The sequence below is a fragment of the Triticum aestivum genome, chromosome 7A (genome assembly GCF_018294505.1).
Source record: "Triticum aestivum cultivar Chinese Spring chromosome 7A, IWGSC CS RefSeq v2.1, whole genome shotgun sequence".
NCBI classification, from domain to species: domain Eukaryota; kingdom Viridiplantae; phylum Streptophyta; class Magnoliopsida; order Poales; family Poaceae; genus Triticum; species Triticum aestivum.
In genome coordinates this window covers 126,832,733-126,855,947 of record NC_057812.1, presented here as the reverse complement: position 1 = coordinate 126,855,947, position 23,215 = coordinate 126,832,733, and the positions used below count along the sequence as shown (strand labels likewise).

The window sequence follows — 23,215 nt, the reverse complement described above, 5'->3', positions numbered from 1 at the left end:
TCATGAAATAAGGAAATAAATAATAACTTTATTATTGCCTCTAGGGCATATTTCCTTCAGTCTCCCACTTGCACTAGAGTCAATAATCTAGTTCACATCGCCATGTGATTTAATATTAATAGTTCACATCACCATGTGATTAACACTCAAAGGGTTTACTAGATTCAATAATCTAGTTCATATCGCTATGTGATTAACACCCAAAGAGTACTAAGGTGTGATCATGTTTTGCTTGTGAGAGAAGTTTAATCAACGGGTCTGCCACATTCAGATCCGTAAGTATTTTGCAAATTTCTATGTCAACAAAGCTCTACATAGAGCTACTCTAGCTAATTGCTCCCATTTTCAATATGTATCCAGATTGAGATTTAGAGTCATTTGGATCAGTGTCAAAACTTGCATCGACGTAACCCTTTACGACGTAACCAATGTCCAGTGATCTACTCCTAGATCACTATTGTACTCTCTTGCCAAACTCAGGGCAGGGTATACAATAGGTCTGGTACACAGCATGGCATACTTTATAGAACCTATGGCTGAGGTATAGGGAATGACTTTCATTCTCTCTCTATCTTCTGCCGTGGTCGGGTTTTGAGTCTTACTCAACTTCACACCTTGTAACACAGGCAAGAACTCCTTCTTTGACTGTTCCATTTTGAACTACTTTAAAATCTTGTCAAGGTATGTACTCATTGAAAAACTTATCAAGCGTCTTGATCTATCTCTATAGATCTTGATGCTTAATATGTAAGCAGCTTCACCGAGGTCTTTCTTTTAAAAACTCCTTTCAAACATTCCTTTATGCTTTGCAAAATAAATCTACATTATCTCCGATCAACAATATGTCATACACATATCTTTATCAGAAATGCTGTAGTGCTCCCACTCACTTTCTTGTAAATACAGGCTTCACCGCAAGTCTGTATAAAACTATATGCTTTGATCAACTTATCAAAGCATATATTCCAACTCCGAGATGCTTGCACCAGTCCATAGATGGATCGCTGGAGCTTGCATATTTTGTTAGCACCTTTAGGATTGACAAAACCTTCTGGTTGCATCATATACAACTCTTCTTTAATAAATCCATTAAGAAATGCAGTTTTGTTTATCCATTTGCCAGATTTCATAAAATGCGGCAATTGCTAACATGATTCAGACAGACTTAAGCATAGATACGAGCGAGAAACTTTCATCGTAGTCAACACTTTGAACTTGTCGAAAACCTTTTTGCGACAATTCTAGCTTTGTAGAGTAACATTACTATCAGCTTCCGTCTTCCTCTTGAAGATCCATTTAATCTCAATGGCTCGCTGATCAATGGGCAAGTCAATCAAAGTCCATACTTTGTTCTCATACATGGATCTCATCTCAGATTTCATGGCCTCAAGCCATTTCGCGGAATCTGGGCTCATCATCGCTTCCTCATAGTTCGTAGGCTCATCATGGTCAAGTAACATGACCTCCAGAACAGGATTACCGTACCACTCTGGTGCGGATCTCACTCTGGTTTACCTATGAGGTTCGGTAGTAACTTGATCTGAAGTTACATGATCATCATCATTAACTTCCTCACTAATTGGTGTAGTAGTCACAGGAATAGATTTCTGTGATGAACTACTTTCCAATAAGGGAGCAGGTACAATTACCTCATCAAGTTCTACTTTCCTCCCACTCACTTCTTTCGAGAGAAACTCCTTCTCTAGAAAGGATCCATTCTCAGCAACGAATATCTTGCCTTTGGATCTGTGATAGAAGGTGTACCCAACAATTTCTTTTGGGTATCCTATAAAGACACACTTCTCCGATTTGGGTTTGAGCTTATCAGGTTGAAACTTTTTCACATAAGCATTGCAACCTCAAACTTTAAGAAACGACAGCTTAGGTTTCTTGCCAAACCATAGTTCATACGGTGTCGTATCAACGGATTTAGATGGTGCCCTATTTAATGTGAATGTAGCTGTCTCTAATGCATAACCTCAAAACGATAGCGGTAAATCAGTAAGAGATGTCATAGATCGCACCATATCTAATAAAGCATGGTTACGACGTTCGGACACACCATTACACTGTGGTGTTCCAGATGGCGTGAGTAGTGAAACTATTTCACATTGTTTTAACTGAAGGCCAAACTCGTAACTCAAATATTTTATTTCTGCGGTCATATTGTAGAAACTTTTATTTTTGTTACGACGATTCTCCACTTCACTCTGAAATTCTTTGAACTTTTCAAATGTTTCAGACTTGTGTTTCATCAAGTAGATATACTCATATCTGCTCAAATCATATGTGAAGATCAGAAAATAATGATACCTATCGCGAGCCTCGATATTCATTGGACCACATACATCAGTATGTATGATTTCCAACAAATCTTTTGCTCGCTCCATTGTTCCAGGGAACGGAGTCTTAGTCATCTTGCCCATGAGGCATGGTTCGCAAGCATCAACTGATTCATAATCAAATGATTCCAAAAGTGCATCAGCATGGATTTTCTTCATGCGCTTTACACCAATATGACCTAAACGGCAGTGCCACAAATAAATTGCACTATCATTATTAACTTTGCATCTTTTGGCTTCAATATTATGAAAATGTGTATCACCACGATCGAGATCCAACAAACCATTTTCATTGGGTGTATGATCATAGAAGGTTTTATTCATGTAAACAGAACAACAATTATTCTCTAACTTACATGAATAAACATATTGCAATGAACATGATCCAATCATATCAATGCTCAACGCAAACACTAAATAACATTTATTTTAGGTTTAACACTAATCTTGAAAGTATAGGGAGTGTGTGATGATGATCATATCAATCTTGGAACCATTTCCAATACACATCGTCACTTCACCCTTAACTAGTCTCTGTTCATTCTGCAACTCCCGTTTCGAGTTACTATTCTTAGCAACTGAACCAGTATCAAATACCGAGGGGTTGCTACGAACACTAGTAATATACACATCAATAATCTGTATATCAAATATACCTTTGTTCACTTTGCCATCCTTCTTATCTGCCAAATACTTGGGGTAGTTCCGCTTCCAGTGACCAGTCTCTTTGCAGTAGAAGCACTCAGTTTCAGGCTTAGGTTCAGACTTGGGTTTTTCACTTGAGCAGCAACTTGCTTGCTGTTCTTCTTGAAGTTCCCCTTTCTTCCCTTTGTCCCTTTACTTGAAACTAGTGGTTTTGTTTACCATCAACACTTGATGCTTTTCTTGATTTCTACCTTCGTCGATTTCAGCATCACGAAGAGCTTGCGAATCGTTTTTGTTATCCCTTGCATATTATAGTTCATCACTAAGTTCTACTAACTTGGTGATGGTGACTAGAGAATTCTGTCAATCACTATTTTGTCTGGAAGATTAACTCCCACTTGATTCAAGCGATTGTAGTACCTAGACAATCTGAGCACATGCTCACTGCTTGAGCTATTCTCGTCCATCTTTTATTTATAGAACTTGTTGGAGACTTCATATCTCTCAACTCGGGTATTTGCTTGAAATATTAATTTCAACTCCTGGAACATCTCATATGGTCCATGACGTTCAAAATGTCTTTGAAGTCCTGATTCTAAGCCGTTTAAGCATGGTGCACTAAACTATCAAGTAGTAATCATATTGAGCTAGCCAAACGTTCATAACGTCTGCATCTGCTCCTGCAATAGGTCTGTCACCTAGCGGTGCATCAAGGACATAATTCTTCTATGCAGCAATGAGGATAAACCTCAGATCACGGATCCAATCCGCATCATTGCTACTAACATCTTTCAACTTAGTTTTCTCTAGGAACATATCAAAATAAACACAGGGAAGCAACAACGCGAGCTATTGATCTACAACATGATTTGCAAAATACTATCAGGACTAAGTTCATGATAAATTTAAGTTCAGTTTAATCATATTACTTAAGAACTCCCACTTAGAAAGACATCCCTCTAATCTTCTAAGTGATCACGTGATCCAAATCAACTAAACCATAACCGATCATCACGTGAAATGGAGTAGCTTTCAATGGTGAACATCAATATGTTGATCATATCTACTATATGATTCACGCTCGACCTTTCGGTCTCAGTGTTCCGAGGCCATATCTGCATATGCTAGGCTCGTCAAGTTTAACCTGAGTATTCTGCATGTGCAAAACTGGCTTGCACCCGTTGTAGATGGACGTAGAGCTTATCACACCCGATCATCACGTGGTGTCTGGGCACGATGAACTTTGGCAATGGTGCATACTCAGGGAGCACACTTTTATCTTGAAATTTAGTGAGAGATCATCTTATAATGCTACCGTCAATCAAAGCAAGATAAGATGCACAAAAGATAAACATCACATGCAATCAATATAAGTGATATGATATGGCCATCATCATCTTGTGCTTGTGATCTCCATCTCCGAAGCACCGTCATGATCACCATCGTCACTGGCGCGACACCTTGATCACCATCGTAGCATCGTAGCATCGTTGTCGTCTCGCCAATCTTATGCTTCCACGACTATCGCTAACGCTTAGTGATAAAGTAAAGCATTACAGCGCAATTGCTTTGCATACAATAAAGCGACAACCATATGGCTCCTGCCAGTTGCTGATAACTCGGTTACAAAACATGATCATCCCATACAATAAAATTTAGCATCATGTCTTGACCATATCACATCACAACATGCCCTGCAAAAACAAGTTAGACGTCCTCTACTTTGTTGTTGCAAGTTTCACGTGGCTGCTACGGGCTTTAGCAAGAACCGTTCTTACCTACGCATCAAAACCACAACGATAGTTTGTCAAGTTGGTGCTGTTTTAACCTTCGCAAGGACCGGGCATAGCCACACTCGGTTCAACTAAAGTTGGAGAAACTGACACCCGCGAGGCACCTGTGTGCAAAGCACGTCGGTAGAACCAGTCTCGCGTAAGCGTACGCGTAATGTTGGTCCGGGCCGCTTCATCCAACAATACCGCCGAACCAAAGTATGACATGCTGGTAAGCAGTATGACTTATATCGCTCACAACTCACTTGTGTTCTACTCGTGCACAACATCAACGCATAAAACCTAGGCTCGGATGCCACTGTTGGGGAACGTAGTAATTTCAAAAAATTTCCTACGCACACGCAAGTTCATGGTGATGCATAGCAACGAGAGGAGAGAGTGTGTCCACGTACCCTCGTAGACCGAAAGCGGAAACGTTAGCACAACGCGGTTGATGTAGTCGTACGTCTTCACGATCCGACTGATCAAGTACCGAACGCACGGCACCTGCGAGTTCTGCACACGTTCAACTCGATGACGTCCCTCGAACTACGATCCAGCCGAGTGTTGAGGGAGAGTTTTGTCAGCACGACGGCGTGGTGACGATGATGATGTTCTACCGACGCAGGGCTTCGCCTAAGCACCGCTATGATATGATCGAGATGGATTATGGTGGAGGGGGGCACCGCACACGGCTAAGAGATCAAGAGATCAATTGTTGTGTCTTTGGGGTGCCCCCTGCCCCCGTATATAAAGGAGTGGAGGAGGGGGAGGGCCGACCCTCTCTATGGCGCACCCTAGGGGAGTCCTACTCCCACCGGGAGTAGGATTCTCCCTTTCCTAGTAGAACTAGGAGCCCTTCCAAGTAGTAGGAGTAGGAGGGAAGGAAAGGGAAGGGAAAAGGAGAAGGAAGGAAGGGGGTGCTCCCCTTCCCTAGTCCAATTCGGACCAGCCCATGGGGAGGGGTGCGGCCACCCTTTGAGGCCTTTCTCTCCTTTCCCGTATGGCCCATTAAGGCCCAATACGAATTCCCGTAACTCCCCGGTACTCCCGAAAATACCCGAATCACTCGGAACCTTTCCGATGTCCGAATATAGTCGTCCAATATATTGATCTTTATGTCTTGACCATTTCGAGACTCCTCGTCATGTCCCCGATCTCATCCGGGACTCCGAACTCCTTAGGTACATCAAAACACATAAACTCATAATATAACCGTCATCGAACTTTAAGCGTGCGGACCCTACGGGTTCGAGAACTATGTAGACATGACCGAGACACGTCTCCGGTCAATAACGAATAGCGGAACCTGGATGCTCATATTGGCTCCTACATATTCTATGAAGATCTTTATCGGTCAGACCGCATAACAACATACGTTGTTCCCTTTGTCATCGGTATGTTACTTGCCCGAGATTCGATCATTGGCATCTCAATACCTAGTTCAATCTCGTTACTGGCAAGTCTCTTTACTCATTCCATAATACATCATCCCGCAACTAACTCATTAGTTGCAATGCTTGCAAGGCTTAAGTGATGTGCATTACCGAGAGGGCCCAGAGATACCTCTCCGACAATCGGAGTGACAAATCCTAATCTCTAAATACGCCAACCCAACAAGTACCTTCGGAGACACCTATAGAGCACCTTTATAATCACTCAGTTATGTTGTGACATTTGGTAGCACACAAAGTGTTCCTACGGTAAACGGGAGTTGCATAATCTCATAGTCATAGGACCATGTATAAGTCATGAAGAAAGCAATAGCAACAAACTAAACGATCAAGTGCTATGCTAACGGAATGGGTCAAGTCAATCACATCATTCTCCTAATGATGTGATCCGTTAATCAAATGACAACTCATGTCTATGGCTAGGAAACATAACCATCTTTGATTAACGAGCTAGTCAAGTAGAGGCATACTAGTGACACTCTGTTTGTCTATGTATTCACACATGTATTATATTTCCGGTTAATACAATTCTAGCATGAATAATAAACATTTATCATGAAATAAAGAAATAAATAATAACTTTATTATTGCCTCTAGGGCATATTTCCTTCAAGAGTCACTCCAAAGTCACTAATAGCGGAGAACAAACGAAGAGATTATGGTAGGGTACGAAACCACCTCAAAGTTATTCTTTCCAATCAATCCGTTGGGCTATTCCTATAAGTGTCTCAAACAGCCCTAGAGTTCGTACTAGAATAACACCTTAAGACACAAATCAACCAAAACTCTAATGTCACATAGATACTCCAATGTCACGTCAAGTATCCGTGGGTATGATTATACGATATGCATCACACAATCTCAGATTCATCTATTCAATCAACACATAGAACCTCAAAGAGTGCCCCAAAGTTTCTACCCTAGAATCACGACGAAAACGTGTGCCAACCCCTATGCATAGGTTCATGGGCAGAACCCGCAAGTTGATCACCAAAACATACATCAAGTGAATCACGTGGTATCCCATTGTCACCACAGATACCCACAGCAAGACATACATCAAGTGTTCTCAAATCTTTAAAGACTCAATCCGATAAGATAACTTCAAAGGGGAAACTCAATCCATTACAAGAGAGTAGAGGGGGAGGAGAAACATAAGATCCAACTATAATAGCAAAGCTCGCGATACATCAAGATCGTGCCAAATCAAGAACACGAGAGAGAGAGATCAAACACATAGCTACTGGTACATACCCTCAGCCCCGAGGGAGAACTACTCTCTCCTCATCATGGAGAGCACCGGGATGATGAAGATGGCCAGTGGAGAAGGATTGCCCCCTCCGGCAGGGTGCCGGTACGGGTCTAGATTGGCTTTCGGTGGCTACGGAGGCTTCTGGCGGCGGAACTCCTGATCTATTGTGCTCCCCGATAGTTTTAGGGTATATGGAGATATATAGGTGGAAGAAGTACGCCAGGGGGCCACGAGGGGCCCACGAGGGTGGAGGGCGCGCCTCCCTACCTCGTGGCCTCCTCGAAGCTTCCTTGACGTAGACTCAAAGTCTCCCGGGTTGCTTCCCTTCCAAAAACGAGTTCCGTGAAGTTTCAGGTCAATTGGACTCCGTTTGATTTTCCTTTTCTTCGAAACCCTAAAATAGGCAAAAAGCAAAAACTGGCACTGGGCTCTGGGTTAATAGGTTAGTTCCAAAAATGATATAAAAGTGTATAATAAAGCCCATAAACATCCAAAACACTAGATAATATAGCATGGAGCAATCAAAAATTATAGATACGTTGGAGACGTATCAGCATCCCCAAGTTTTATTCCTGCTCGTCCTCGAGTAGGTAAATGATAAAAACAGAATTTTTGATGCGGGTGCTACGTGGCATAATTTCAATGTAATTTTTCTTAATTGTGGCATGAATATTCAGATCCGAAAGATTCAAGATAAAAGTTCATATTGACATAAAAATAATAATACTTCAAGCATACTAACTAAGCAATTATGTCCTCTCAAAATAACATGGCCAAAGAAAGTTCATCCCTACACAATCATATAGTTTAGTCATGCTCCATTTTTGTCACACAAGAATGCTCTCATCATGCACAACCCCGATGACAAGCCAAGCAATTGTTTCATACTTTAGTAATCTCAAACTCATAAACCTTCATGCAATACATGAGCGCGAACCATGGATATAGCACTATGGGTGGAATAGAATATGACGAGGGGGTTGCTACCTCTTGAGCACTATGTTGGATTTCCCCGAAAAGGAGAGGATGATGCAGCAAAGTAGCGTAAGTATTTCCCTCAGTTCTTGAGAACCAAGGTATCAATCCATTAGGAGGCTACGCGCGAGTCCCTTGTACCTACACAAAACAATAGCTCAATGCAACCAACGCGCTTAGGGGTTGTCAATCCCTTCACGATCACTTACGAAAGTGAGATCTGATAGAGATGATAAATAATATTTTTGGTATTTTTGGTATAGAGATGCAAAGTAAAAAGTAAAAGGCAAAGTAAAAAAGCAAAGCAATAATAAAGTGATGGAGATTGATATGACGAGAAAGAGACCCGGGGGCCATAGGTTTCACTAGTGGCTTCTCTCAAGAGCATAAGTATTCTACGGTGGGTGAACAAATTACTGTTGAGCAATTGACAGAATTGAGCATAGTTATGAGAATATCTAGGTATGATCATGTATATAGGCATCATGTTCGAGACAAGTAGACCGACTCCTGCCTGCATCTACTACTATTACTCCACTCATCGACCGCTATCCAGCATGCATCTAGAGTATTAAGTTAAAAGCAGAGTAACGCCTTAAGCAAGATGACATGATGTAGAGGGATAGTTTCATGCAATATGATAAAAACCCCATCTTGTTATCCTCGATGGCAACAATACAATACGTGCCTTGCTGCCCCTTCTGTCACTGGGAAAGGACACCGCAAGATCGAACCCAAAGCTAAGCACTTCTCCCATGGCAAGAACAACCAATCTAGTAGGCCAAACCAAACTGATAATTCGAAGAGACTTGCAAAGATAACCAATCATACATAAAAGAATTCAGAGAAGATTCAAATATTATTCATAGATAGACTGGATCATAAACCCACAATTCATCGGTCTCAACAAACACACCGCAAAAAGAAGATTACATCGAATGGATCTCCACAAGAGAGGGGGAGAACATTGTATTGAGATCCAAAAAGAGAGAAGAAGCCATCTAGCTACTAACTATGGACCAGTAGGTCTGAAGTAAACTACTCACACTTCATCGGAGGGGCTTGGATGATGATGTAGAAGCCCTCCGTGATCGATGCCCCCTCCGGTGGAGCTCCGGAACAGGCCCCAAGATGGGATCTCGTGGATACAGAAAGTTGCGGCGGTGGAATTAGGTTTTTGTCTCCGTCCCCGATCGTTTGGGGTACGTAGGTATATATAGGAGGAAGGAGTACGTCGGTGGAGCTTCGAGGGGCCCACGAGGCAGGGGGCGCCCTCCACCCTCGTGACCGCCTCGTGGCTTTCTTGATGGAGGGTCCAAGTCTCCTGGATCTTATCTGATGAGAAAATCACGTTTCTGAAGGTTTCATTCCGTTTGGACTCCGTTTGATATTCTGTTTCTCCGAAACACCGAAATAGGCAAAAAAACAGCAATTCTGGGTTGGGCCTCCGGTTAATAGGTTAATCCCAAAAATAAATAAAAGTGGATAATAAAGCCCAATAATGTCCAAAACAGTAGATAATATATCATGGAGCAATAAAAAATTATAGATACGTTGGAGACGTATCAACAATCCCCAAGCTTAATTCCTGCTCGTCCTCGAGTAGGTAAATGATAAAAATAGAATTTTTGATGCGGAGTGCTACTTGGCATAATTTTAATGTAATTCTTCTTAATTGTGGTATGAATATTCCGATCCAAAAGATTCAAGACAAAAGTTCATATTGACATAAAAATGATAATACTTCAAGCATACTAACTAAGCAATTATGTCTTCTCAAAATAACATGGCTAAAGAAAGTTCATCCCTACAAAATCATATAGTTTAGTCATGTTTCATTTTCGTCACACAAGAATGCTCTCATCATGCACAACCCCGATGACAAGCCAAGCAATTGTTTCATACTTTAGTAATCTCAAACCTATAAACTTTCACGCAATATATGAGCACAAGCCATGGACATAGCACTATGGGTGGAATAGAATATAATGAAGGTGGTTATGTGGAGAAGACAAAAAAGGAGAAAGTCTCACATCAACGAGGCTAATCAATGGGCTATGGAGATGCCCACCGATTGATGTTAATGCAAGGAGTAGGGATTGCCATGCAACAGATGCACTAGAGCTATAAATGTATGAAAGCTCAACAAAAGAAACTAGTGGGTGTGCATCCAACTTGCTTGCTCACGAAGACCTAGAGTACTTGAGAAAGCCCATTGTTGGAATATACAAGCCAAGTTCTATAATGAAAAATTCCCACTAGTATATGAAAGTGATAACATGAGAGACTCTCTACTATGAAGATCATGGTGCTACTTTGAAGCACAAGTGTGGTAAAAGGATAATAACATTGTCCCTTCTCTCTTTTTCTCTCATTTTTTGGGCCTTTCCTTTTTTATGGCCTTTCTCTTTTTTTGGGGCCTTCTCTTTTTATGGCCTTTTTTTATTATTCCTCACTTGGGACAATGCTCTAATAATGATGATCATCACACTTCTATTTATTTACAACTCAATGATTACAACTCGATACTAGAACAAAGATGACTCTATATGAATGCCTCCAGCGGTGTACCGGGATATGCAATGAACCAAGAGTGACATGTATGAAAGAATTATGAATGGTGGCTTTGCCACAAATACTATGTCAACTACATGATCATGCTAAGCAATATGACAATGATGAATGTGTCATGATGAACGGAATGATGGAAAGTTGCATGGCAATATATCTTGGAATGGCTATGGAAATGCCATAATAGGTAGGTATGGTGGCTGTTTTGAGGAAGATATAAGGAGGTTTATGTATGAAAGATCGTATCATATCACGGGGTTTGGATGCACCGGCGAAGTTTGTGCCAACTCTCAATGTGAGAAAGGGCAATGCACGATACCGAAGAGGCTAGTAAGGATGGAAGGGTGAGAGTGCGTATAATCCATGGACTCAACATTAGTCATAAAGAACTCACATACTTATTGCAAAAATCTTGTAACATCCCAAATTTTCAATTTGGAATATTATACACTAGATCATCATTGCAAATCATATTTATTGCATTTTGGTTGATCCTAGAAATTTTTCGCAACTCAAGGACCCTCGGAGAGAGTTGGGGATTTCGTTATTTTCATATTTGAGTTGTCTCAAATTTTGAAAATAGGATCTTTTGATTTTATTTATTTTATCTTCAATTATTTCTATTACAAAAATATGAGAGAGGGAATAAAATGACTTTCCAAAAATAAACAAATATTGAGGATTTAATAAAAAATCAAATAAGATTTTATTTGGTTTTATTTGCTATTTCATTTGAATTTAGAAAAAATGTGCGTTTTCCAAAATTGCAGTTAGGCCCCAAATAAATGTTCATCCTGTGCGGCTTGATTTTAGAAGCCGGGGAAAATTCATTTCAGGATTTTTGGAGTCCGTTTAGTAGTCCTTTTGTTTTTTTCCGAGTGTAAGTTTTTTAAAAAAAAAACGTCCGAACCGACCTACGGGCCGTGCTAGGCCCGGACTCCTCCAGGCCTCAGCCTTTATAAGCCGCCGGCCCACCCCGGGCCAAAACCCTAGCCGCCGCCCGCCTCGGACCCCGCGCCGCGCCGCCGCCCCGTACCCTCACCGCCGCCGTCGCGCCCGACGCCGCCACCCCGCGCCCTCGCCGCCGCCCGCCGCCGCCGCCTCACCGGAGCCGCCGTCGCCCGTCTCGCCGCCGATTCACCGAGGTTGACCCGCCGGTTTTTGTTCGGTTTTTTAGTTTCGTTTCTTTCTTTAGATCGGTTTTTCTCGGTTTAGGCTAATTAGCGAGCGTTCGCTCGTTCGTTCGTTTTAACGAATGTGTTCTTCATTTAGATCCAGTTAATGAACATTCGTTCGTTAAACTGTTCATCGTTTTTCTTTTTCTCGGAATAAATTCGCGATTTTTCTGATCGCGATTTCTGATCCGATTTTCGTTTTAGTCTAACTTTTCGCCCGTTTATCGGAATCAGGCGATTCAAGCGCCTGGTGTTTCGTTTCATTGTAAAAAAATTGCCTTAGATCCAGAATAGTAAACGAAGCCTGTTTCTTTTGCCTTTTGTCTTTCGTTGTTTCGTTCGATTTGACTTTTGCCAACCAGAGTTCTTAAGTTGAATTTTCTGGTTAGATCTCTTATTTGAGTTTTACCTGTGCATTAGTTGAGTACTTATTGTATGCTTGTTTGTTTGCGATAGAGTACCCGGAGTGCGCCGCTTGCTACTTCGAATCGCTAGGTTTCCCGGATCATCAGCAAGGCAAGTAACACTTTGATCATACCTCCTACTACCCAGTTTTATTGCATTAGATCAATCCTTACACACTGCATGATTAGGATCTAATTAAATTGTGGGTTTGGGAAGTAGTTGAGGTAGTACCTATTACCTATTATTATCAAACCTTTGGGAGTTACTTCTTCGTTTGCTTATTATGCCATGCTATGCTAGTAGACGTGGATTGGGTGAGTGTATCCATGACAGATGTGAGATTGTTAATTAATGGTTTATTTATGGTGGCAACTTAAACACACATCTGGGTGGATTGAGGTACCTGGGTATTCCAGGATTGCCTGTTTTTATTTATGGACCGCCACCCAGGCTCAAAGGGATCATGAGATTATTCATGCTAGAAACTTCCGTGTGCAGCCACAAGCTATTATGGGCTCTAGCATAGTTGACTAAGTCGTGCGAACTCTTACAGTGGTAGACTAGCAGATGTAGGGGATGTAGGTGGTACGGTCTACCCATCGTAAGGTGCTAGCGCTTCTGAAAGACTATGTCTCGGTCATCCGTTTATCAAACACCATGTAGTGTGAGAAACCCAACGGAGGAGATCGAGTCTTGTGGGAAAAAGTGCGCAAACCTCTGCAGAGTGTATAAACTAATCATGATTAGCCGTGTCCCCGGTTATGGACATCTTGAGTATCTAGTACCTGGATTATCATCTGAATCTCAACATGTTACTATAAAATTAATTTTGATGGGTTTGTTTAATGATGATGCTTAATTGGGATTGAGAATGCTATCAACCATTCTCAATATTTAACAACCACCATGATAGTTAAATAAATGTATTCCTTTGCAGTAGGGAAAAATTGGCTTTACGCAAAACTGTAGCCATAGAGCTTTCCACCAGCCAAATATGCATATAGAATAGCTGTTTCATTCCATTACTCTCTATGTGTTACATTGCCAGCATATTCCATGTGCTGACCCGTTTTGGGCTGCAACGTTAATGTTGCAGACTTTTTAGACGACGATTAAGGAGTTTTAGGTCGTGATTCTATACTCAGTGATGCCGTTGGAGTTAATGGACTCACTTATCTTCCAAGCCTTCCGCTGTTATCGTTATTAGATGGCCTTAAGCCATATTTATTGTAATAAGTTCTCTATTGAGACACTCGATGGAATAAGTGTGTGATTGCTACTCTGTTATAAATCCTTCAAGTACTGTGTGGTGTCAGCATTACTGATCCAGGGATGACACCGGAGCATAGAGATTGGACCGTTTGAGGTCTGGTCGCTACAAATCTACAAGTCATCAAAGACCTCGGCACTACGCCCATGCTCCTAGGGGGGATAGATTGGTAGGAAAAGACCATCGCTCGTCCCCGACCGCCACTCATAAGGAAGACAGTTAAATAACACCTCATGTTTCAAATTTGTTGCATAACATTTACCATACGTGCATGCTACAGGACTTGCAAACCTCAACACAAGCATTTCTCAATTTCACAACTACTCAACTAGCACTACTTTGATATTATCACCTCCATATCTCAAAACAATCATCAAGCATCAAACTTTTCTTAGTATTCAACACACTCATAAGAAAGTTTTATTATTAATCTTGCATACCAAGCATATTAGGATTTTAAGCAAATTACCATGCTATTAAGACTCTCAAAATAATCTAAGTGAAGCATGAGAGATCAATAGTTTCTATAAAACAAATCCATCACCATGCTCTAAAAGATATAAGTGAAGCACTAGAGCAAAACTATAAAGCTCAAAAGATATAAGTGAAGCACATAGAGTATTCTATCAAATTCCAAGCCATGTATGGCTCTCTCAAAAGGTGTGTACAGCAAGGATGATTGTGGTAGACGAACAAGCAAAGACTCAAATCATAAAATACGCTCCAAGCAAAACACATATCATGTGGTGAATAAAAATATAGCTCCAAGTAAAGTTACCGATAGAAGTAGACGAAAGAGGGGATGCCTGGCATCCCCAAGCTTTGGCTTTTAGGTGTCCTTAGATTATCTTGGGGGTGCCATGGGAATCCCCAATCTTAGGCTCTTGCCACTCCTTGTTCCATAATCCATCAAATCTTTACCCAAAACTTGAAAACTTCACAACACAAAACTTAAAGTAGAAAATCTCGCGAGCTCCGTTAGCGAAAGAAAACAAAAGACCACTTCAAGGTACTGTAATGAACTCATTATTTATTTATATTTGTGTTAAAACTACTGTATTCCAACTTCTCTATGGATTATAAACTATTTTACTAGCCATAGATTCATCAAAATAAGCAAACAACACACGAAAAACAGAATCTGTCAAAAACAGAGCAGTCTGTAGTAATCTGTAGCTAGCACAAGATCTGGAACACTAGAAATTCTAAAATAAATTTCTGGACGTGAGGAATTTATCTATTAATCATCTTCAAAAATAATTAACGAAATAGCACTTTCCAAATAAAAATGACATCAGTTCTCGTGAGCGCTAAAGTTTCTGTTTTCACAGCAAGTTCAACAAGACTTTCCCCATGTCTTCACAACGGTTCTACTTGGCACAAACACTAATTAAACACAAAAAACACAACCAAAACAGAGGCTATTTAAATTATTTATTACTAAACAGGATAAAAAAGTAAGTAATAAAAATAAAATTGGGTTGCCTCCCAACAAGCGCTATCGTTTAACGCCCCTAGCTAGGCGTAACAAGCAAGAATAGATCTAGGTATTGCCATCTTTGGTAGGTAATCCATAAGTGGCTCTCATGGTAGATTCATATGGCAATTTTATTTTATTTCTAGGGAAGTGTTACATGCCCTTTTTTAATGGAAATTTAAATCTAATATTCCCTTCCTTCATATCAATAATTGCACCAACTGTTCTAAGGAAAGGTCTACCGAGAATAATAGGGCAAGAAGGATTGCAATCTATATCAAGAACGATAAAATCTACGGGCACATAATTCCTCTTTTCAACAATAAGAACATCATTAATTCTTCCCATAGGTTTCTTAATAGTGGAATCCGCAAGATGCAAGTTTAGAGAGCAATCATCAAAATCACGAAAATCTAGCAAATCACACAAATTTTTGGGAATAGTAGACACTAGCACCCAAATCACACAAAGCATAAAACTCATAATCTTTAATTTTAATTTTAATAGTAGGTTCCCACTCATCATAAGTTTGCATCAAGGCATCAACGATATGTTCGGTAAAGGCTTTATTTTGACTATAAGCATGAGGAGAATTTAGCACGGATTGCAACAAGGAAATACAATCAAATAAAGAGCAATTTTCATAATTAAATTCCTTGAAATCCAATATAGTGGGTTTAGCAACATCTAAGGTTTTATTTCTTTTAATCCCACTTTTATCAATTTCATCATCAAGATCTAAATACTCCGAATTCTTAGAACGCCTTCTAGGTAAGGGTGGATCATATTCAGTCCCATCATTATCAAGATTAATATTGCAAAACAAAGATTTAATAGGGGACACATCAATAACTTTTAGATCTTCATCTTGATTTTCATAGGAATTGGAAGAACACGCTTTAATAAAGGCATCTTTCATAGCACGCGTCCTAGCGGTTCTTTCCTTACACTCATCAATGGAAATTCTCATGGTTTTGAGAGACTCATTGATATCATGCTTAGGAGGAATAGATCTAAGCTTTAAAGAATCAACCTCAAGAGAAATTCTATCAACGTTCCTAGCCAAATCATCAACTTTAAGCAATTTCTCTTCAAGCAAAGTATTGAAATTCTTTTGTGAATTCATAAACTCTTTAACAGTACTCTCAAATTCAGAGGGCGTTTTATTAAAATTTCCATAAGAGTTGTTGTAGGAATTTCCATAATTATTAGAAGGATTACTAGGATAAGGCCTAGGATTAAAATTCCCTCTATACGCATTGTTACCAAAATTATTCCTACCAACAAAATTCACATCCAGAGATTCATTATTATTCTCAATCAAAGTAGACAAAGGCATATCATTAGGATTAGATGAAGCACTCTTAGCAGCAAATAATTTCATAAGTTCATCCATCTTTCCACTCAAAACATTAATTTCTTCTATCACATGCACTTTTTTATTAGGAGATCTTTCAGTGTGCCATTGAGAATAATTAACCATAATATTATCTAGGAGTTTAGTAGCATCTCCTAAAGTGATTTCCATAAAAGTGCTTCCCGCGGCCGAATCTAAAAGTTATCTAGGAGTTTAGTAGCATCTCCTAGTTCGAGGGACGTCATCGAGTAGAACGTGTGCAGAACTCGGAGGTGCCGTGCGTTCGGTACTTGATCGGTCGGATCATGAAGATGTACGACTACATCAACCGCGTTGTGCTAATGCTTCCGCTTTCAGTCTATGAGGGTACGTGGACACACTCTCCCCTCTCATTGCTATGCATCACCATGATCTTGCGTGTGTGTAGGATTTTTTTTCAAATTACTACGTTCCCCAACATACAAGTCATCACAATAATCATCATAGATAGCAACTTTGTTCTCATAATCAATTGGAACCTCTTTGAAAATAGTGGATTCATCACAAAATAAAGTCATGACCTCTCCAATTCCACTTTCATCAATATAATCATCATAAATAGGAGGCATGCTTTCATCATAATAAATTTGCTCATCAAAGCTTGGGGGACAAAAAATATCATCTTCATCAAACATAGCTTCCCCAAGCTTGTGGCTTTGCATATCATTAGCATCATGGATATTCAAGGAATTTATACTAACAACATTGCAATCATGCTTAAGGGAGTCCTGGATTAGGGGGTCTCCGGACAGCCGGACTATATCCTTTGGCCGAACTGTTGGACCATGAAGATACAAGGTTGAAGACTTCATCTCGTGTCCGGATGGGACTTTACTTGGCGTGGAAGGCAAGCTAGGCAATACGGATATGTATACCTCCTCTTTTGTAACCGACCTTGTGTAACCCTAGCCCCCTCCGGTGTCTATATAAACCGGAGGGTTTTAGTCCGTAGGACAACATACAATGATACCATAGGCTAGCTTCTAGGGTTTAGCCCCTCTGATCTCGTGGTAGATCTACTCTTGTAATACTCATATCATCAAGAACAATCAAGCAGGACGTAGGGTTTTACCTCTATCAAGAGGGCCCGAACCTGGGTAAAACATCATGTCCCCTGCCTCCTGTTACCATCCGCCTTAGATGCACAGTTCGGGACCCCCTACCCGAGATCCGCTGGTTTTGACACCGACATTGGTGCTTTCATTGAGAGTTCCACTATGTTGCCACCATAAGGCTTGATGGCTCCTTCGATCATCGCTAGCAATGTGGTCCAGGGTGAGGCTTTCCTCCTCGGACAGATCTTCATACTCGGCGGCTTTGCACTGCGGGCCAATTCGCTTGGCCGTCTGGAGCATATTGAGAGCTACGCCCCTGGCCATCAGGTCAGATTTGGAAACTTGAACTACACGGCCGACATCCGCAGAGACTTGATCTTCGACGGATTCGAGCCCATGTCAGACGCGTCGTACAGTCTTGACGAGCATGACGTAACTCTGCCGTCGGACAGTATTCAGGAGATCGCATCCGCAACTATTCCGTCCATCAATCTGGAGGAAGTCGCGCCATCCGAGAGCGGAGGGACGGACGCCGCCATGGAGGCCGCATTCTCAGTGGCGATAGAGCCAGATACTGACTTTACCCCTTATGAGAGCCGTGTCACCAAACCACTGGATTCATCCACGGCCACGGACTCCGAGCCGCTCATATCACTGCCCGTCGAGTCCGACTGGGCGCCGATCATGGAGTTCACCTCCGCGGACATCTTCCAGCACTCACCCTTCGGGGATATGCTAAATTCATTAAGGTCTCTCTCCCTGTCAGGAGAACCTTGGCCGAACTATGTCCGGCTAGAATGGGATGCGGGCGACGAGGAAATTTGCTGCCCACCCACCACCCACTTAGTAGCCACTGTCGATGACCTAACCGACATGCTCGACTTTGGCTCCGAAGACTTCGACGGTGTGGATGACGAAGCCAGAGACGAACAGGATCCACCACCCTCAGGGCACTGGACCGCCACCTCCTCATATGATATATACATGGTGGACACCCCCAAAGAAGCCAATGGGGATGAGAAAGCGGAGGATGACCCCTCCAAAAAGCAACCCAAGCGCCGACGTCAGCGGCGCCGCTCTAAGTCCCGCCACAGCAAGAGCAGTGATACCGGCACGGGAGATAATAACACTCCGGATAACGCCGAAGACAACAACAATCCCCTCCAGCATAGTGCAGAGCTAGAGGATGAACAAGCTAGCCCCCCAGAGCAGGCAATAGATGAAGAACCGGAGGAGGACAATTATATGCCTCTCTCCGAAGACGAGGCGAGCCTCGGCGACGATGAGTTTATCGTGCCTGAGGACCCCGTCGAGCAAGAGCGCTTCAAGCGCCGGCTTATGTCCACGGCAAGTAGCCTAAAGAAGAAACATCAACAGCTTCAAGCTGATCAAGACTTGCTAGCAGACAGATGGACTGAAGTCCTTGCGGCCCAGGAGCATGAATTCGAGCGACCGTCCAAGAGTTACCCCAAACGCAGGTTGCTACCTCACCTTGAGGAGGAAGCATTGAAGCCTCATTCACCAGTGTACGATGCGGCTAACCGGCCACTACGCGGCCGAGCGAGAGAGGCGTTTCAGACTAAAGTTCAGTCCGCACCCCGTCGCCACTCAGTTAAAGATACTAAGGCCTGGGGCAACACAAAGGACCTGCGAGATATCTTGGACAGCAAGGCAAAAATCGCAAGGTCAATATACGGGACAAGAACACATGCGCCCACACGGGACGATGATCGTCGCGTCGGATACACCAAGAGTAAATCCGTCCGGGCTGAATACAACAGACAAGACTCATATGAACTACGTCGGGATATAGCCCGGCACAGAGGCACTGCACACCCTCTATGCTTCATTGATGAAGTTATGAATCATGAATTCCCGGAGGGTTTCAAACCCGTAAACATCAAATCATATGACGGCACAACAGATCCCGCTGTATGGATTGAGGATTTCCTCCTTCACATCCACATGGCCAGAGGTGATGATCTACATGCCATCAAGTACCTCCCACTAAAACTCAAAGGACCAGCTCGGCATTGGCTGAATAGCTTGCCAGCAGATTCCGTCGGCACTTGGGAGGAGTTGGAAGATGCATTTCTTGATAACTTCCAAGGCACTTATGTGCGGCCACCGGATGCTGATGACTTGAGCCACATAACCCAGCAGCCAGGGGAATCGGCCAGACAATTCTGGATACGGTTCCTGACTAAGAAAAATCAAATTGTAGACTGTCCGGATGTAGAAGCTCTAGAGGCATTTAAGCATAACATCCGCGACGAATGGCTCGCCCGCCACCTCGGCCAGGAGAAGCCGAAATCTATAGCAGCCCTCACAACACTCATGACCTGCTTTTGCGCAGGTGAGGACAGCTAGCTGGCTCGCAGCAACAACACATCAAGGAATCCGGATACCTCGGATACCAAAGACGTTAACGGTAGGCAGCATCGTAATAGACCAAAGCGCCGCAATAACGGCTATAACTCCAAAGATACGACAGGCAACGCCGGATTCAAAGGCTCTAAATCCGGTCAGTGGAAAAAGCCATTGAAAAGAAATACTCCGGCTCCGTCTAGTCTAGATCGCATACTGGATCGCCCGTGTCAAATCCACGGCACCCCCGACAAGCCAGCCAATCACACCAACAGAGAGTGCTGGGTGTTCAAGCAGGCCGACAAATTAAATGCCGAAAACAAGGACAAGGGGATGCATAGCGATGACGAGGAGGAGCCACGGCCGCCGAACCCAGGAGGGCAGAAGGGGTTTCCCCCACAAGTGAAGACAGTAAACATGATATACGCAACCCACATTCCCAAGAGGGAGTGGAAGTGTGCACTAAGGGATGTCTACGCGATGGAGCCCGTCGCCCCGAAGTTAAACCCATGGTCTGCTTGTCTGATCACCTTCGATCGCAGGGACCATCCCACTAGCATCCGTCATGGCGGATCCGCCGCACTAGTCCTAGACCCCATCATTGACGGATTTCACCTCACTCGAGTCCTTATGGACGGCGGCAGCAGCCTAAACCCGCTTTATCAGGATACAATGCGAAAGATGGGTATCGATCTCTCAAGGATCAAACCCAGCAAAACCACCTTTAAAGGCGTCATCCCAGGTGTAGAGGCCCATTGCATAGGCTCAATCACACGAGAAGTGGTCTTCGGATCACCGGATAACTTCCGAAGCGAAGAGTTAATCTTTGACATCGTCCCGTTTTGCAGTGGCTATCATGCACTACTCGGACGGACATCATTTGCAAAATTCAATGCAGTGCCGCATTACGCATACCTCAAGCTCAAGATGCCAGGACCTCGCGGGGTCATAACAGTAAATGGAAACACAGAACGCTCGCTTCGTATGGAAGAGCACACTGCGGCCCTTGCAGCAGAGGCACAAAGCAGCTGTTCAGATAGACAACTCATTCGGCGTTACAGCCTCCGGACACCTTCAAGCGCGTCCGGAATAATCTGCAACAGGATCGCCTGGCGCGATCTACGCTCGCCTAGCAATTCGGCCCCCGTCCCAGTCCCAGTACAACAACGAAATTCGTGCCGCGCGTACATAACTACACATTGAAAATACCATGGACATAGGCGGGGGCACAATCAGGACACACCCCGCATTGTGGCTTAACGACACCAGGGGCTGTATACCTTTGACATTCCCTCTCTCTTTCAGGGCCTAATTCTTCGGAAGGCCTTTCCGGCAGTTCGACGGTCGGACACATTCCGGAAGCAACAACCAAGGCGGCCAGGTGGTCTCTAGTAATACTTGATATACCTGCTTTTCACTATTATTGCGTAGCTTGCCTTGGATAGGACATTTTGAATTGTCCTACTTTACGCTTATTGCACTACTTGTACCAGTGCGCTTCGACGTATTATTCAAATAACAATGCATATTATTAATCTGTTATTGCATTATTTAAGTTTTTCTCTTTCTCTTATATGTCCATTTACGACATTCCGCACCTGCATGCTCGGGTACGGTCAGTACGCCAGGGGCTCTCGTTCACCCCGTAATACGGTGCAAGAAGTCCGAACACTTTCGACAATGCGGCTCTCGTTTTTATAAAGCACACGCTGCATTTTAAAATATTCAGCCCGCAATCCTTTTTGATGCGCTCGGGCGTCGCATCAGACAGCGGCAGCGAGACAGGAGGCACGCACGGAGATGGAGGAGAAAATGGAGAGTCATCCGGGGGCGAGGAGTTCGCCGGAGTCGACGCCACGGACCATGACGGCGCAATCTTGCAGGGGGCAGCAAGAAGACTAGCAGAGGGGAGCGTCGGAGATGGGGGATGCCGGCGACGGGGCAACCGGGAATGCATCGGCGAGGGCAACCGACAGCGGCGGCGCGAACTGAAAGGAGGCGGCCATGGCTTCCTTCAGCGCTGCAGCAGGGAAGAACAGAGAAAGGGTGAGAGTGGGACGATGGGGCGCAGAGGGAGGAGGAGAACGTGCACGAGATGCGGGTGGCTGCGGTGGAGGACCTCGCCGGCGGCAGCGGCCGGCCGGTTCAGGGGGTCGGTCGCGTGCTGCTTCTGTCCTGGCGGCGCTAGGTGAGGTCGAGGGATCGAAGGAGGGAGGCAGACGAGTGTGAAAGCGATGAGAATCGGGCTAGGGTTCTCTACTGGCGGGGATAAGTGGAGGCCCGGCTGGGCCTTGGGCTGGCTGGGATTTGCTGGAAAATGTCCCGCAAAGAAAATAATTGGGCCGGTCGATTTTTAAAGAAAAGAAAAGAAGGGATTTTCCACTATCGGGAAGGTAGAAAATCGTGCGACAGTTGCGAGAGCTGCGTTCTTTTATTCTTGGTTCTTTTATTCTAGGTGGTGTGGGTATTACATTTGTGGCTGAGAAAAAGGGTGGGGAAAAGCTCCTTGTAGTTAATTTGGAAATTCGGTCAGCAGATTCCAACGACTGATCTCAACGAAATAATTCCGGTTTTTGTCGTTCGCTAACCGATTGAACAATCAAAGTTTCAGTCCTCGGTTTTTTCGCTTTGGTTCCTGTTTTTCAGCTCTGGTCTTTGGTTCTTGGTTTTTATGCTCACCCTTAGGCATGAGGGAGGGAGGAGGGGGTCAAGCTGCGCTAGGGTTCGTTGGGCGTGGACCGGCTAAAAAGGGTGGCCGGGTAGGCCGGTGTTGGGCCAAGGAAGGCAAATTGTGGTAGGTTAACTCTTTAGAAATAAACAAAACATAAAGTAAGGTGTGGCAATAATTTGACAATGACATGCCCAGTAAAGAAGGAATGCGGGTTGTGTACAGTGTTGAGGTGTGTGTGGCTATAATGTGGCAATAAGAGTGACCCGGTAAAAAAGAATGAATGTTATGTGGGTTGATGTATGTAGCTATAACGCGACAATAAAAAAGACTGTGTGGCTATATAAAGTGGCTACAAGACAGACTTGATAAAAGGAATAAACATTGATGA

The 23,215-nt window shown here is 43.2% G+C and overlaps 1 pseudogene; it reads left to right on the top strand.

Moving 5' to 3' along the window:
- Positions 1–23,215, top strand: part of LOC123153160 (probable cyclic nucleotide-gated ion channel 20, chloroplastic) — an 89,732-nt pseudogene that overhangs the window by 5,635 nt on the left and 60,882 nt on the right.